General features: G+C 37.9%; 1 protein-coding gene across 2 annotated transcripts in view; it reads right to left on the reverse strand.

The window, feature by feature from the left end:
* Window positions 1-18,669, reverse strand: part of CTNNA2 (catenin alpha 2) — a 478,603-nt gene that overhangs the window by 10,465 nt on the left and 449,469 nt on the right. The gene's annotated exons all lie outside the window — the stretch shown is intronic.

Genomic DNA, 18,669 nt, shown 5'->3' on the forward strand with positions numbered 1-18,669 from the left:
CCAAGATGGATAATTTCACATCTCTGGGCTAGAGAACCACACCCTGCACTTGAATTTCACTACCCTCCAATTAAAACATTTTTACCTTATCTCTAATTGGTATTTCCCATGTGAAAACTTTTTTTTTTTACTGCTTTTCCTGTCCCTATGTCCATGCAACTCTGACAGGTCTGGATCTGGTTCTTCCAAACCCTGCTCTAAGGTAATTGTAGGCAACAATATTTTCTCTGAGCCTTCTCTGTACACATACAAATGTGTCTGTGACCTGTGCAGATGATGTTGGCAATCTCATTTTCACTGCTAAAAGAGCAAGTGTCCTATCCAAATGGAAAAAAAAAAAAAGAGTAATTGTAGAAAAGGAGGAAAAAAATATCACTTCTTGACAAATTTTTAATTTAAACTGAAAATGTTTAAGTCCATTATGACTCTCTTGAGAAAATACTTGTGTCAGGGATTACAAATTTTCCTGGAGTCTCTTTTCCTTTGCAGTTCAGTACTTCAGGCAGCATTTTCCCTGAGCAACAAATGCAGAAGTACTGATATCTTCCACGACTCAAATAATCCAAAGGGTTCCTCTGCTTTTCACCTCAGGACAACCATCCCACCACAAAACAGATTAATTCAACCACATGTCCAAATCTTACCACTAATCCAGAATTTACATAAAGGAGATGAAGGTATAGACTGCAGGAGTATGGTGAAATGAAAAGGCATTTGCAGAGGCTCTTTTCTTATAAAGTTCTGATTTAAATGGTCATGCTAAGCCACAGACTAGACTGATGCACTTATTGGCATCAGAAAAATTCAAACTTTAAAAATTAGTCATGTCTTTAAATATTAGTCATGGCTTGTGTCACTTGAAGCCCCAGAATTTTTTCAGGTGCCTGTTACTGAGCAATTTCCCTAGGAATGAAAGCAGGAAAAACAGGGCTGTTCTTAAAATCCTTTGATTTGATGTGTTTGGTGACTGAGTCAAAGTGTTCAGAGCTTTCATTTCTACAAATTAAGTCTTGCACTCAATCTACCCAATTCTAGGTTCTGGACCAAAAGATTTCAGATTCCTTTTCTTCTTGGTGAGGAAGACCATGGAGCACTCGAGGTCTTTCATGGGTTCTTTTTCTACAGAGATGGGCCAGAGCACTTCCCCTTTAAAAGTCAGTTTAGAGATCCTAAATTGAATTAGAATCCTAAAATTAATACAGTGAATCTAGGTAGGTGCTCAACATCTGCAAAAAAACACTCCTTGGATTTGGCCTAGTGGTTCAAGAATTCAAACAACTTAATGAATGTTTTTGTGACTATTTTTCTTAATTCTCTTTTGGTCTCCCCAAAAGAGTCAAATGGGCAAAACCCACAAAATAGAAGACATACAAATCTCTCCAACCTCCAGAACCTAAAAAAATCAGGGCACCAAGACAGAAAGTTTACAGATAAATTTTCCTAGTAAGCAATTTAAAAATTTCTGTTCAGGAAAAAATTAGGCATCAGCTCAGTTCACAGAAAGTTGAATTTACTTCCATATGAATATCAACCCTCAAAAGAAGCCCAAGGCTAAACTTTCTGACTCTGTACACATGGTTTAATTCACCTGCTTATGCCTGTGTATTTTTTAAGATATTACCAATCTAGGCAATTGTCAGTGTCTACCTGGAATAAGAATCTCTGCCCTCTGGAAATGGCTCTTGAGTTCCACACTAGGAAAGGCTGGAGTGAAAATCCCAGATGCAGATGTTTACACTTGGCTAGATGAGTCAGTATTCACACAGCAATAGAGATGAGACCATAGACCTCTTCATCATTCAATTAAAATCTTTCTGAATAATAAAATAATCAGTTTCCATTACACCAGAGACCTACTCTCATCTTTTTGCACAGCTTGAGTGGGGCAGCCTCCCATTGTTACTGCAGAATTTCTTTCTAATTCTATCTTTTTCAAACCATACTTAACTTGGGTGAAGTCTTTCTCCTGTTGGTTTGGTTTTTTTTGTATTTGTGGTTCATTTGTTTTTTGGGCGTTGTTTTGTTGGTTTTGGTTGGCTAGTTTTGGTTTTGGTTTTATTTTATTTGGCCATCCAAAGTGGAAACTGCAACATCAAATGCAAGGCAGAGAAACACTGGTCTTGAACACTGAGTATTTTAGTAGTATGCTATTTTAAAAATAGCAAACTAACTAAAAATTTTAAGTTTTGTTTCTTTACATTTTAAATAGAAAAAAAGATATAAAGAAAGAAGTATTCTAAAAAAATTATTTTAATTCTTACTACTTTTTTTCTTTTAGTTACTATTAATAAAATTTCCTTTATAAGATTTTAAAATTTTAAACCTACTTTACCTTTTTCCTAATCATATCTCACAACAAGAAATAAGTACATAAGTAATTAACCAACACTAAAACCCACCACACTCATCAACACATTCATTAAGAAGTCTCCAAATTAAAAAAATCTTAAATTACCAAAACCACTACAGTCATGAAGGAGTATGTAGTGCTTGAAACCCATTGTGATTCTGTAGATCCTTTCTGCCTTGAGCGTGGCTCAGGAATATTTGTAGAAAGGAAATAATGACAATATTTATTTCTGTTTTCAGTTCTACCAGGGTACACCATGTGTTTGCTTTGAGACACTCAGATGGGACTGATAAAAATCCAAGGGATTATTGATTCAAGAGAATCATTATTGAATGTCTTTGAGTGCAACTGTCCCAGGATCAGAAAGTCCAGGGTGTTAAGGCAGTCCTGGTCTCCTCCATCACCACACTGACTTCAAGTGTAAATGTGTGTAAATTTGTGTTGTTAATTCAAACAAGCTGAGGTCGAGGTTTAAAAGGACTCAAATCAACATGAAGAGTCCTCTAGAATGCTGTGCACTGTCATTGTGACTTCTGCTGAAACAAGATTAAATCCACACGATTCGTGTTGAGGCAATGGTGTTAAACCAGCCCAAAACTGCAGGAAGAGAGGGCAGGGGGAGAAGCATCTCTTTGCCAGCTGACATGGTTTGGGAACAGATGGAGCATTTCACAGCTCTCCCTCACTTCTCACAGAGAAAAAGAAGGTAAGAACCAACCCACAAAGTTTTAATTCAACTTGTAAGATAAACCAGCCTGGCAAATAGAGAAAAATTGGGAATTTCACATAGCTGCTTTAATCATACTGAAAAAAATGCTTGATCCCTGTAGGTGATCTTATATCATTAAACTATTGCTCACCCTTTGCCATTGTGACTGAGGAATAAATCTTTCATCTGAATGCTGATCTCCTTAAATATATAGATGTAAATAGACTAGTTAATATATTGGGTTTGTTTTGAGATGATTATACACAACGTGATTGCAAGTATAAATTTTTTAAGAATATTGCATCAAAAATTGACTTTCAGTTTGCTAATAATTTATGATGATTTAACTCATTGGAATTAGCATGTATTGGAAGAAATTTCTCAGATACTTGCTTTAAAAGTTTTCATACTAAACACTAAATAAAATCAGCTGAAATCTAGGCCTTATAACATTTTAATTTAATGTAATGTACATGTAAATAATATTAAACAAACTTCATAATTTAGTGAACACACATTTAAGCCAAAGCTGTAAATGTAGGAATCTGTGCACTTTGGACATTTTAATATTTTTTTAAATCATAGCTGCCAGTAAAATAATTTAACAGGGGAATTAGCTCAGTAAATGTAGCATGAGTTTATTTATTCTCCCAAAGTTAAGCTATTCAGCCAAACTCACAGCCTGGGGTTACCTGGACAAAAATTTGTTATTAGAATTGGCACAGACAGATTTCAGGTTAATTATTGCAACAGTTCATGTAATTTGGAGTATCTTCCCCTCTACAAACTCCCCGCTATACAGAAGTCAGCCAACTGCTAATTTGCTCATCTTACAAGACAACTTTAGAATGCAAATTTCTCTGGATTCAAAGAAATCCACTGACATCTCTGTTCCACGATATCCCCTCCGTGCTGATCACTGTCTCTAATTCACCATCCTTACTGAATGACACCAATTCTGATTTTCTTTTCCCAATACTTACGCCAGTCTTAAAAAGAGTTTCTCCACACCACCAAAATGCTTTTGTATCATTGAAGTGAGATTAGGGCACTGTACAGTTGCTCTTTGTGTTTTATCAATTCTGTGCAAAAACCTCAAGTCTCCTGCATTATGCAAGAATAATTATGTGAGAAGGCAATTTGATAAACTCATCAGCAAAGGATGTGCTTAGGATCTAAATTAAATTTTACCTCCAAGCATTTGCCTCTGAAAAGAACAAACTTCAAATCATCTTTAAGAGCAGCAATTCCCATGAAGTTTTCCCAGTGAAACATTAGAGATTGACTAACCTGTTTTTTTTTCCTTTTCCTTTCCTGAAAAGATTAAAGTTTGGGGAAGCTAAATTTGCCAGGCAAGTTCATGGCTTTGCAAAGGAAGATTTGAAGATTTCAGTGTCTGGTTTACTAAAGGAATAGGCAGTAGTAATAAAACACCTCGTGCACATTATTCAAAGCTAGAAAAGCCTGTCAGGGAGACATTTTTATATTCTTTGTCATTATTTTTCTCTTTGACAGGGAGGGAAACAACCATTTCTGAAATTTTTGGTAGGTAGCTTTGTAAACAAGACTCTCACTCTCCCTGAACTCCATTTACATGTCCTGTGCTTGGATACAAAGAGCATCCCTGAGTCATCAGGGAGGGATATCTGTGCATCACTATGGACCAATTCCCAGCAATGCCACTGACCAGATGATGGAATGGTCTGCACCTTCACCCAATTGCTGAGAGCCACCCAGTCACCTGAAAACAGAAGTACTTCATCCATCAGCCCATGAACCCCCTCTGCTGAAAAGGCTGGGGCTGCACTCTCCTCCTGTGATTTATCCAGGACATGGTGCTGCCTTTTAGTGCCTCTCACTGGGATATGAGCAGACCCCACACAAAGCTGGTAAAGAGCTTCAAACGAACAAGAACAGCAAGATTTGCAGTATCCCTAGGACCCAAAATCTTCATATGATCCTTCTTCTGCCCTTTAGTATGAGAGCTCATCTTGACAGCTTTGATAGATACCCAGGAGGCAGAACAAGAAAGGAAGATCTTCGTAGTCCATCTTGTCTTTTTTTAATATGCTGAGGGATATTAAAACAGTGAAGCAGTAATACGTGGGGCTGAGGGAAATAGGTAACAAGACAATGCTTTAAAGTAAAATTGTAACATGTAGGTAGTGAGACAAAAAACACACCAAGAAATTCAGTCAGCAGCATCCCTGCCCATCTCAAGTTCTTATCAAAGTCAAAAAAAATCAAATGCTTTGATTTATAATTTCAAAGGCTAAGCCTGAGTTACATCTCTTCTGGGTTTTCTGCTTAATGTTATGTCTTCCACAATTTACCTTTGAATTTTATTTCATCTATGAAAAAGGTTTTATAATTGGCTTATTGTCAATACACAGCTTCACATATATTCTGGATAAAGTGAATAAAACAGTAATAGAGAATATTAAAAAAAAAAAGAAATCCTGTCCCATATAAACAGCCATTATCCACAGTTAATAATGATAAATATATAAATAACACCATCTATCTTTAATCATAAAGAACTTCAGGAAAATTATGGCCCAGCACCGTAATTAAATACTGTAATTAAATTAATGGAAGTTCAGTAACTGAGTTCAAGGGGACCAGAGTCTGCCTTTGCACAGGGCAAGATAAACATTGAAGGATCAGTTTAACCATCAGCCAATGGACCACTTGTGCAGGGAAATTGCTTTGCAGGTGAATTTAACTCTGGGACTTCTGGACAGGGAGCAAACGCTTCTCCACATGTGACTGAGACAACACATGCAATTAACTCTGTGAGTCCTATGGTTAATTGGAAAAAAAAAAAGAGAAACTATCAAAAAAATCCCCCATTCTCATGTGTCTTCCCTCCACCCCCAGAGCTACAAAGACAAAGATGAGACAGGAGGTTACTCACCGTTGAGGAGTCACCGCTTCCAGTCTCAAGCGTAGCTCCCTCAGCACAGGTGGGTGGGTGGGTGGAAAGTTGACTAGCCCTGCCCCCATCTATGACATCACACTCTACCTCATAAAAGGTAGTGAAAGTGCTCTGAACTCCAGTCTGATTTCCGAGAGATACAGAAAAGAGATAGTGAGAGAGAGAGCAAGAGAAATATTGTGCCGTAGCGTAGAGCGAGGAGAGAGGGAACGTGTGCTGAAGGAGCTATGCTTGGCCAAGGACACAGGGCCTCCTCCACGATGAGTAACCCCACTGGCTGGGGGTCCCTCTCACTCCTTCCCACAGCACAGGCCTTGCTGATTCAAAAGGGGAATGTTTTTGGCACCTTTTGATGACAACCAGAGAGGACAGAAAGCTCTATCCCAATTAAACGCTGACTGACATCAGATCGGGCCTGAATTTGGTCAATAGATTCCTGATTTTATGTGTGGTTTTGTACAGCCAAACTGCACAAAAACATCCACACCAGTGCAAGCAGCTAAAATTTCAGTGATTGCAACAGGAATTACACTTGTGTTGCCCCATGTGGGATAAACATCCAATTCACACCCGTGGATTGACCCTTGAGTAGAGTAATCCAGAGGGTTGGGTCTCCTGCACCAATGCAAGAGGGAGGGCAGGAACAGAATTATGGTTTTCGTGTATTGAAAATTAGAACTGACAAACTGTGCTGAAAGAACAAGTGAGGGAAGTATAAAAATTCTGGGCATACATTTATTTACAGAGCACACTTTCAAGTTCCAGAAAATAGCAATAAAATTGCAAAGAGGTGATGTTTTTAAAAATATACATTTTTAGACAATGATAGCTGTACAGGCTGAGGCACACTTTTTTTTTCAAACAACATCTCAAGGACTGATACTGGAGGACTTAAAATGGGATATTTAGTCTACTTTATTGTAAATTATATTTTTATCATCCAAATTCTGGAAAAGCAGGTTTGGGAGTAAACATAATTGCTTATATTATCCACTGGGATTTTCTTAATAACCTAGCTGTAGACTAAAATTGAAAAATAGTGTATTTTTTTTTCTGCTGCTACACCTAACTCTATTAAATAAAACTGGTTAGAGAATGGGGGACTTATGCAGTGCCAGTAAAGACTGCTAGTGTAAGAGCCTGCCTTTTGGAAGAGAAAAAATAAATATTCCTTAAATGTCTTTTGAGGGTATGTATTATAAGCACATGGAGTTAATATTGATGCTTTCCCTCAGGCTTTTTTGGTGCTACAAGGTTCATGTGAATTATAGTCTAATAATGATTAGTATTTCTGTCTTAATAACGATTAATGTGCATTCCCTGCTCTGTCAGTGTGTTCTTTGTTTTTCTCTCCTTTCCTTAGACTGAAAAAAGGAAGTGTGTGACTCATGTCTAGTACCAGTCACTCCACCTGACAACAGAATCAAGCATTTACCTTCTTAACCTTCAAAACTTTCATCATCGTGGTTATCCTGCAGTATCTGCAGATGTTGCTTTAAAGCAGTGCATTTGTGGGATTAAAAACTCAACAAAAATGGGTGCCCAGTGGGCAAAATGAAGAGTTATTGTGGCTGTTAGTGATGAGATGTAACTGCAGGAACACAATGCAAAACTAGCAGCTGAGGAATGCTAAATGTGACAGCGCTGTTCATAATTTAACTGTGTTCTCTGTACATCATCTCTTGATTACAAACTATTTGCATGTTTGAAGACAGACAGGAGGAAAACCTCCTCTGGTCCCCCGTACTGCACTGAATCTTTATTAATATTTATGTCTAATGGCCTGATAAAGAGAAAAGAAAAATCCAATTTTTAAAGGCTTTTATGGTAAAAAGTACCAAGTAGTATTCAGTGAATTCATAACTTAGGTAACCTATGGCTTGACTACTGCACCACAGTTGTTTTTGCCAAATAAAGTAGGAACATATTTCAAACTCCTATGGCCACCAGTCCTGATGGAGTCTATGTGAGGTTGCTCCTTCTGATAAAGAGAAGGATGTTCAGAGGATATAACCTTAAATATCAGAAAAATTACATATGTAACAGCAGTTCTAAGATCTTGTAAAGACAGAGTTTAGAGAGATAAAGAGGTAAATTGTCTTTTATTGGGATGAAACATATGGAAAAAGCAGCATTAAATCCTGGAAGACTGAGTATAGCCAAGGACATTCTCCAGTGTAAAAAGAGAAGAAATATGGAGAAATATGAAAATTCCAAAAATGTGATGTAAACAGTTCAATAGATTGGGTGGCAAATTATACCCCAGATGGTATTTTGGGGCTAATACTACTTAAATCTGAAATCTTGTTTTGACCTCCTTAGTATGATATCTGTAGTTGATAAAGAGAATATGAAGTGAAGAGCAAAGTTAAGAGCTGTGCACATAGACCTAAACACATTACTGAATAAAACAGAAAAAGAATACACCTCATGAAATTATTTTTAAATGTATATACATTCAAGAAAGTGCATAAATCTTCCAAATGTTTCAAGGAACACAAGATTAATTAAATGAGTGCATGGAAATGCAAAGAAACAGTAAATGAAGACTTTATTATCAAATATTTTCTTAAAGGATGTAAGTTAAGCCTAACAGCATAAGAAAACTATGTAAATGCTGGTCAAGTAATTGATTAAATCACTTGCAGCCAGGCACCAGAAATCAGCTTAAAGTAGGGGTCCATGTTTAGTCTGACCTCAAAGATCTGATGGAAAAACAATCCCAGTGTTCTTTCTTTCTTGCTGAAAAGGATGAACATGTGGTGGAAAAGGCAGGCACCACACGGGTACCTCTGGGTGCTCTCTGGGGAGTTTGAGCACAGAAAACCAACCCTGCAAAAGCATCACCCAGACTGGCACAGACACAGTGGGTAAAAAAGGATGGATTGTAAGGAATTGAAACGAAAGCTGGAAAAGGCTGTGTAAAAATGCCGAAGTGACACTTATCATAAAAGTCTGAGAGCTTTGCACAGACACACCTCTGACCCAAAGAGGGCCAGCTGCTCTGGGGCATCAGCATGATGGATAAGTGGGAGAATCCTTTTTGTACGTTACCTGTCAGAGTTAAGGAATGATGAAATACGGAACATCCTACCTGACACTGAGTAAAGCTGTAACTTCTCTAACTTTTTGACAATGGAAATGTCGAACCCCGTTGCAGGTATAAAAAGGGATGAAAATGTTTCTGCAGTCTTTTGGTTCAGATATTGATGCTCTAATCCAGTTTTACAGAATTCTAATTTGGTCTTTTATGAGATTTAGCACACATTACTTGTATATTTCATCTCAGTTTCCAGACATGCTATTACCTTCCTGGTAACCCAGCTCACAAGGTTTTGATGAGGTTTTAGTCAGAATCAGAAAGAAGTGATGTTAAAAGAAAGCTTTTGAGAATATCTAACCTAAGAGGTTAGGATTGATTTTTCTGATACTGGATAGTTTTTTTTTACTTTGATTTCATATCAATGTCTTAATTACATTAATACAAAACAAACCCTTTTTGTTGAAGCAGCTGCTTATCAGTCATGTAAGATTAGATGTGATAACAGAACTATTCCTTTGCTTCTGTGAGATACATAAATAATAATTTTAATAATAAGATCTCCCAAGTGTGGAAGAAAATATTTCAGAGGTTAAAGATAGAAGACTACTTTTAACCTTCCTCACTCAGTTAGCTCTCTTCCTAAAGGCCATTATGACATCCCTTATTTAATGGAAACACATCTCTTTTGTGAATTTTATGAAAAACTTTGTTGTAAGCTGTTCTGTTCAGTATTTGCAGTTGATTTTGCTTAGGCTGTAAAAACCTGCTGATGTTTTCCCTTGAGTGCACATCTTCTTGTCTGTGAATAGTTCTGTGTGTGTGTTACTTGTCTGCAACTCTGGTTGTCAAGAAACACAATTACAGTCAAAGTAAGTGATGAGTCTGAACTTTAGCTGTTATTCTTTTAATATCTGCAAAAGCACCATCTGATAGTACTTTCATAAGTGGGATTTCATGTCACCACTTTCCAACTCAAGGAGTTAAATAATTGCAAGAGCTACAAGATGTACTTCTGTATAAGAAACACAACCCAAAATCTCCTATTGTGGGTTAAATGTGTCATTATGGAAATTCAGTCCCCCATAATTCCATGTGCAAGAAACAAACCTCATTTTCATTTATGGCCTTGGGATGAACCTATTAGCAAATCTATGCTGTGCATTAGGGAGGCCAACTGAGAATGCCCCAGGGGAAAGGAATTCTTATTTAATACAAAATGTTGATGCTTGGTCCCAAACCATCTCTGTTAAAGGCAATAAGATGGGAAAACAAGTGAACATAAAATAGCACCAAAGTCCTCTCTTTCTTTATAGTAATTCTTACAGGAATAGTCCTTTGGGACCATCTTAGGGTGTGTTAGAATGGTCTTTGAGCCCTGCTAATTATTGTAGGGCTGCTCTAATTTGTGTATCACAAAGCCATTAAATTCCCATTTTCTTCCCAGCTCATTCAGCATGGCCTGGAATAGGAAAACAGGCTGAAGTGAGCTGTAACCACTGGAGCAGGTGAGCCTTGAATTTTTGAGTGGCTACTATTTTTAAAACAAATGCAGTATGCAATGAAGCACATACAATGGTATTTCCTTCAACTCTCTAACCTTTTTCTATGGTCATATTTGGTTCAAGCCTCAGTCTTGACACTCTAACATTTTACATTGTTTTCAAGGAATTAAACGGCTTCATATTGTTTGGTGTCAGATATGCTTAATCTTTGCAGAAAATTGTTCTAATGAGAAATTTCAATAAATTTAATCTTCACAAATGCATGACTGTTAGTCACTTGATCAAGTACAAGAGCATGTTCCCCAGAGCCAAAATGCTTCTTGAAAAAGGATAAAAGTCTGACCTGTCTAAATTTAAACCTACTGAATGCAGACATATAGATGGTGTGTGTGCTTCTTGTCTCCATGAATATATGACAATGAAGACAAGCGCAGTGTAATTTTGCTTTGCAAATTAAATTCTAGATAACAACTTTCCATTTATGCGGGACATATTGTTTCATATTTATGTGTGTTTATACATGCTTTCATATAAATTGAGGTATTTTCATAGCCTTAAACATAGCCTTTTATATAAAAATTGGAGCTTCAAAAGAACTGAGATTATTGCACAAAAAAATATTTTCTTGTTGGATTTTTCAGCTGTGTCTTGAGCTTTGCTCATCTGCTTTTCGTGACATAAACTCTGTCTGCCACCATCCACCTTCTTTGAAGGAACAGTCATACACTAAGAAAAACAGATTAACTTTTCCAGAGGCTTCAGCACAGCTTTTCCTGTGGATCACAGTTATGATCCCCTTGATGCCCAAAGCTCAGGGTGTGCCCTATCATCCAATCCAGCACCTTTGACAAAGGCAAAACCCTGTGAACTCCCTGACTCAGGAACAAGATCCTGCAGGATCTTTCACTTGGCTGAACCAAAACTCTGCAAAATCGTCACTTAAAAGAGAACTCTGGAGGACTCTTGTATAATTTTAACTTGAAATTAACTGATTACCAACACTAGAGCTTCTCATCTTCTACACTGTCTGCTGCAGGCTTGGATCCCTCCAAGGAAGCCAACTGCATAAACCCTCTGAGCTCCTGGTCCATGCTCCCTTTACTGGGATGCAACAGGCAAGCTACATATAATGAACTAAATTCCTATTATTGTCAAATATTTGGGAGAGGTATTGCACACAGCTTTAGAGTCGCTACAGGTGCATCTATTTGCCTCTTTTATTTTTTTTAATGCATCTTTAAGATGTTTCATAGGATAATTAGGAATTATTCACCGTTTTAACTTTGAGAAAGCCCTAAGATAGAGCTTCTGTAAAATACATCATATATAATGAATAGATGACCATGAGGGATTTTACCAGCACTCATTTTGATTAACCTGCATAACTCACTGGTGCCTTTGTCCTTTAGGAGTAGTAAATTGACTCAGTGTCAGGATGATAAATTTTTTATGTTACCACATCAGGTAGTCCCTTCATGGACAGTGTACTGAGGGACATTCTGTGCCAGCAGGAGTTGTAGATTCCTAAATTAGTCAGCTCAAACAAATTTGTTCCAGATAAAGGTTTATCCAAACCTGTATAAGTATATATGCTTCACATAGCAATATATTTTGGAACTGAGTGCACTTGCTATGGCTGCATTTCACCCTCACATGTATCAGTCTATCTGCATACATTCAGACACTTATGCAGAGGTTACTTAAATATATCTCCAACCCAAACTGTCCAGCTAAAACATCTTTCTGTATTTTTCATGCCTTTAATGTCTCCCAAAGCAGATGACATGAGCTACTTGAATACACTATCTAGATAAAGGTCTCACTTTCACAACCCAGCCCCAGCCTTCCTGTCCTGGAAGCTGTCTTATCACAATGTCAAAATAAAGACCCTGAGTTTTTTATTTCCTCTACTTGCTTGTTCTATTAGGCAAGTAAAGATTATTGTGGAGTTAATCAAGTTTATGGTCCTGACTTTATCTCAGTCCTTTCCCAACACTGCAATTCTCTGACTTCATACTCTTATCTTGCTTTTGGTTTGGCTTTCTTCCCCTGAACGTTTCATATCTCCTATTTCTTTGGCTTACTTCCTTATTATTTCCTAAGTGCTGTTCTTTACCCTCTGCTTCCACAGAATCACAGGATCAACGAGGTTGGAAAAGACCTCTGAGCTCATTGAATCCATCCTATGACGCAGCACCCCCATGGCACTGAGTGCCTTGTCCAGTCTTTCCTTAAACACCTCCAGGGACTGTGACTCCACCACCTCCCTGGGCAGCCCATTCCAATGTCTAATCTCCTTTTCTATGAATATATCCCTCTTTATGTCCAACCTAAACCTTCTCTGGGACAGTTTAAGACTGTGTCCTCTTATACTGTGGCTGGTTGCCTGGGAGCTGGGGAGAATCCCCTCCCTCCCCTGCTGCCCACGGTGCTTTGGATGCAGCTCAGGGACCGTGTGGTTTCTGGGCTGCCAGTGCACATTGCTGGGTCACGTGGAGCTTTTCATCAACCAACACCCCCAAGCTCTTCTCAGGTCTGCTCTCAGCCCATTCTCCTCCCAGCCTGTGTTTGTGTCAGGGATTGCCCTGACCTAGCTGCAGGACCTTGCATTTGGCTTTGCTGAACTTCATGAGGTCCTTAAAGACCCACCTCTCCAGCCTATCCAGGCCCCTCTGGATGACATCCCTCTCTCCAGTGGCACCACACAGCTCAGTGTTGTCACAAAACAAGTGCTGAGGGTGCACTTGATCCCACAGTCCATGTCAGTGACAAAGATGTTAAACAGGGCCAGTCCCACCACCCCCCCTGAGGAACACACTCATCCCTGGTGCCCACTTAGGCAGTGAGCCTTCACTACAACTCTTTGAGTGTGACCAATCAGCCAGCTCCTGATCCTCTTCTCTACAGTTTAGAGACAAGGATATGTGAGCCAGTTGTTCCATTTCTATGATAAATTTATAGCAAAACTCATTTTGTCACTGGCTGAGTAACCTTTTTGCACTCCTGAGAATCTTGATGAGAAGAAACCCAACAGTTTTGTCAATTTGCCAACTCTCCCTTCAGGAACCTTTATTCCATATAATTCTCAATTCTTGCCTGGTTCAGGAGTATGAAATTGGTCTGTTTACCAAACCCTTAATCAACACTTTTCCCATTCTCTTAAGCGTTTTAAATGCAAAAATTCTCTCTGATTGCCAACTTCAAAACAAAGGAAAACACCCCAGAAAGGCTTTCTGTTTCAGGGAAATGAAACACCCCATCAGTGGCTCTTAAGTAAGTGCTCTTCATCCAAATTCAATGAAAGATGGCCTTGCTCACTTTTAATAACAGGTGAACTTCAAACTACCTGATTTTTCTTTGAGTCTATAGAATTAATATGGAGTAACTTGATACTTTACTGCCCACACGATACCAACTTGCTTTTACAGTGTGAGGTAGTTAGAGTGATTCAGCCTTAATTAAAATAAAACTAGGATATTTAAGCTATTTTTATTAATGTGAGATCCATAGGCAGAATTGATAGGGAAACTGCTGGTGAGCTCATCTGAAATAACTGCTGGATGCTCACTGTTATTCTCTGATAAATAATGAGGCTCATTCATATTTGATGAGGACTGGCTCTCTCTGGTTATCTTACTCTTATCACTGATCACAAATAAACATGTAATTATTTTGCAGTATCTCTGTATTTGTTCATCCTTTTATGTTCACCCTCCCAGTCCAGGTGTTTTGTCAATTTTCATCATGTCTCACCCAAAACTAATGGGATTGCTCCAGCCCTTTCACCTTCCTGTTCAAGCTAAATTCCTCATTTCAATCCGCCAAGCAAGAACTCCTTGATAAACTCACAATCTTACCTACACTGTCTTGTACCTTCAACAGAATATAGGAATCCTTCTCTGGGTATCGCAGTTGAGCCTATTATGTTAAGATAAATAGGACTTGGAAAATAACTGGGAGCTGGATCCAGCTGAAGTGTATGTTTGGAGTGTGCTTTAACTATTGATTCCATACTTTTGGACAGTGCTCAAAGGCACATGGCTGCCACTCTAGATGACACTGCATATCTGTCTGGTTCAGAAGTTTAGGACTCTGGAAAATTTTCTGATAATACAGCTGATTTTATCTGTAGGGCTCTAAATCAAACCTGAACATGATAAGGAGCTGCCTTGGATAAGGGATTTTCTTAAATTCTGCTCAATTTAATCCTACAGGAAAAACTGTGGCAAATCTACTAAAATAAACAAGAACTTTAAAAAATGCAAGCTCACAGCCTAAATGGATAGTTGGTAAATGAGCTGATCAGCTACTGAGCAACAGTAAAGAGAACAAGTGGATATTTACTCTAGGATAGGAAATGAATACATAGATTTGTTTCATTGTCATTCTCTTGCTAACAAGAGGCAGACAGAAATGCTAGAAAAATAAAGGAGGCCTAGAGTTAGAAGTCTAATTTTTTTATCTAAATAAGAAACATCATTAAGCAACTGAACAAAAGTAGCTCCCACAAAAAGGCAAGGCCATCAGCAAGAGTTAAGTATATGTAAATGGGATTTACTTCACTGAGAGCAGTGTACTCTCAGCACCTCAGAGGACTCATTCCAATACAATACTGCAAGTGATTATGAAGCAAATATGCATTACCTTAAATAAACCAAAGCAAGAGACAAAGCAAATTATTTTGAAGTGCTTTTACTCTGTAACTTCATTAAAGGAGGTTGTTTATTCTCAGAAGGGAACTAGAAATTGAATATTAAAATCTAAAATTACAGAAATGTAAATCTGTTTATGGACCAAGGTCAAGGAGAGTTCTATTATGAACAAGGCTATCATCTACACAGTTAGAAATATTTTTAAAATATTTTTTAACTTTTGATAATAATTTCTTTTTGCTTTTATCTAACATCCTCCTCACCACATTTGCTTATTTTCTTCCCTGCAATCTTTTCTGGGTTTCCAGGGCTCCTCACTGAAGACCTGGTATCAGGGTTTTTCCTTATTTTACTTTCCAAAACTCCATTGGAATTGGGAATTAAGAATCTCACCTTGGAACATAAAGGGCCGAGTCAACAGAAGGTCGAAATTGTCCTTGCACTCTTTATATTAATGTGGGATTAGCTGATGTGTGCTAACTCCCAATTGCCAGGTCTTACTTAACTGTAAAAATGATTCTGCTATCTGCATGGAGGGAGTCTGATGGGAAAGATCAAAGGAGAAAAAAGACCAGAGGGGAAAAGGAATGGGAGGAAGAAAAGGGAAAACAACAGTGGGTTCTTTACTGAAATAATTCACAATTCAGGACTGTGACATTTTCTTACTTTTTGATCTATTTTCCTATTTGCAGCAAAGTCATTGATGCCAAAAAGGACCCTTCATATGCTATGCTAGAATCATACCAATCTATAGAGGAAAAAAGCAAACAAGATCAGCTTCATGCTTATTTTCAGAGGTAAACCATACTGAACTACTGAATCTTGGGGGGAAAAAAAGGAAATAGAAGTTTCATCAAAAGACATAAGGCACATTAAATGTTATGTACACAGTATTTTTGAAGTTGTTGCAACATATTTTTCTCTAACAAAACTGTAAGAACTGTGGGGTGGCTTTCATCTGTCTTTTAGCTTTTAATTGGTTTTATGTCTCTTTCCTTTATATATAACTATGCATACACCCACACAAAGATTCAAACATACATATGCATACATTCATTTCATTTATAAATATTGATTAATATTCTTAATAATGAAAAAAATCAAGCAGAGATCCTACTCCCCATAATAGTTCTGAATTGCAAGTCATCTTTTGGATTGCTCTGAATTGTCTCGTGGTACTTGTAAACACAGTAGTAAATTACAATATTGTAATAATTGTCATGGTGCTTGATATTTACACCAAAACATTTCAATATAGCACAATCACAGAAACTTACTTCTGTCCTCTTAGGTTGGGAAGCTTGAGTTCTGGATTTCTCTAGTACTTCTAACATTGTACTGTATGCAAGTTGCCAAATAATGGTATTTCATTTTAGTATAAATAAAATACTGCTTATTTGTAATTGGCTATCCAAGAGAGAATGAAGAAGAAGATGGAAGCAGAAGCAGCAAGTAGACAAGCAGATGTGGATGTGCACTTGGATACCAGACCTCTGGATAGCAAAGGAGCATACAGTACCCAGCACCCTGAAGATCAACAGCTCAGAAAACACTGTCAGGAAAGCTCTGCACTGACTGGGGCATGTCAGATCACAAGATAATGCTCTCACAAAGGGATGCACAGGAGTTCAACTCACTCTACCTCCTGCTCAGAGCACCAGCAGAAGAAGCAAGCTGGGCAATCTTCAAATTTTCAGTTTTACCGAATCTTTGGAACAGACCCAAATAATTTCCGTGGTTGAAGCTCATTTTGCCTTTTGAGACTGACTGTGAAAACCCCACCAAACAGAAACACAATGGTGATGGAGCCTGGGAAGCAGCGGATGCCAACAATGCCAGACTGGAATGATGAACTCAAGCAGTTTGGCCACTGATAATTCCACAACAGATGGGGATGTTCCAGGAACGAGGAGATGCGCAAGGCTCACAATGGCTTATTCAGCATCCACAAACACTGAATAAAGAGACTCCAAAAAAGAAACACACACAACCACAAAAGCCAAGCCAGGAGAAGCACTGATTCGGGAGGTTGTTTTAGAGAGATGAACATGACAACCAAATGGGAATGAAAGGCTGGACCCAGGTAGCAGGAGGTAAGAGAAGATCATGGCAGTTACGATGCAGCAAAGCTGTCAGTGATACAAGGACAGATCACGCCGCTGCTGTCAGGAAAATGGAAGAGGATTTTTCATTGCTGTGGGAAGATCAAGGCATTAAAATTACATACGTACATACGTCAAGAAGTGAAGACCAATTGCAGGACGGATACAGGAACCTTTAAGCAGCTCCTTTTAGGATTGTGTATATGACTTCAGAATGCCTGATCCAAGAAATCCTGGCAAGTGTTTAAGACCTTCTATGGTGCTTTGCAAAAAAAAAAATGTTATGTGACTGAGAACACTTTCTGTGACTTCTGATACGTTTGAGGAAGGCCAGTGGTGCCACTGGGGAATCTCATGGATGGAATGAAGGGCACAAGTTTGTTGTTCTAATAATCTTCGTACTTGATTGGGCTTAAACAATGAAAGGGTGCTTTTTTAAAACCATGTTTGGAAACAATTTGTTTTCAGCATCTTGGGTCTCACAAATCACTATTGTTTTGAAACCACTCAGGAGAGTGGAATATGTTACAAATTTACACACATATGGTCTGTACTTGAGTTAGAGGATAACAAAAGTGTCATGGGGCTAAACTAGTGTCAAAGAAAAAAAATCACAAAGAGCAGTCATTGCTTCTTTGCGGTTCTAGCATACTCCCAGAGGCTCAAAGGTCAACATAGGAGAAGGAAAAAAAATATTTTAAAAATGTAAAAAACCTATTGCTTACAATATTACTGCTGCCTGTCTTTATTTCTGCAAAAGGTTGTATGTAAGAAGTTTGTAGTGTTCATTGAAAATAACGGAAATAACTGGGTGGTATTAGAGTATATAATCACTGTGTTTGCAATAGGACTTAAAAACAGCATATGCATCAAAATTTAAAGTATTTTGCTGGCCTTCCAGAGTCTTTTGCTAAACCTAGTGTGCATTGGAACCTGAGTGAATGAATCCCATTAGTCATCACCATCTTAACAATATGCACTTCATAGAGAGTTGGCTTCTGCACAGAGGAAGGAAATTACCAGTACTAACAAAGGAAGGAAGATTTATAACGAGCAAATATACAAAAGCTCCAAATAATTCTAATTTTCACAGCTTGGCAATGACTTTCTAGGCTATGAAATTACTTTTCTTTTGGAAAAATGAAGATTCTACAAGGTTAGTATAAACAAAGGGTAATTGGAAAATCAAATTGCTCTACACAAGTTATTGTAAGGCCTGGAATAATGGTGATAGAATTTAAAAAAAACAAAACCAAACAAAAAAAAACCAAAAAAAAAACCAAACCAAAACACCAAAAAAAAACAAACAAAAAAACTTGCTTATGATTCAGTGGATTTTTGTTTTGCACATTATTGCAATCAAAAATTCTCCC

This window comes from Molothrus aeneus, chromosome 4 (genome assembly GCF_037042795.1).
Source record: "Molothrus aeneus isolate 106 chromosome 4, BPBGC_Maene_1.0, whole genome shotgun sequence".
In the NCBI taxonomy this organism is placed as follows: domain Eukaryota; kingdom Metazoa; phylum Chordata; class Aves; order Passeriformes; family Icteridae; genus Molothrus; species Molothrus aeneus.